The following is a 236-nucleotide window of genomic DNA, read 5'->3' on the forward strand; positions in this document are numbered from 1 at the left end:
ACCTGTTGCCCTCGGCCGGCCTTTGGACGTGGCGGCCTAATGCTGGGTAGACCTGTTGCCCTCGGCCGGCCTTTGGACGTGGCGGCCTAATGCTGGGTAGACCTGTTGCCCTCGGCCGGCAGTGTTACCGGCCGGCCTAATGCTGGGTAGACCTGTTGCCCTCGGCCCGCCGTGTTACCGGCCAGCCGAATGCTGGGTAGACCTGTTGCCCTCGGCCGGCCTTTGGACGTGGCGGC

The sequence above is a fragment of the Sturnus vulgaris genome, unplaced genomic scaffold, assembly GCF_052056855.1.
Source record: "Sturnus vulgaris isolate bStuVul1 unplaced genomic scaffold, bStuVul1.hap1 Scaffold_157, whole genome shotgun sequence".
Lineage (NCBI taxonomy): Eukaryota > Metazoa > Chordata > Aves > Passeriformes > Sturnidae > Sturnus > Sturnus vulgaris.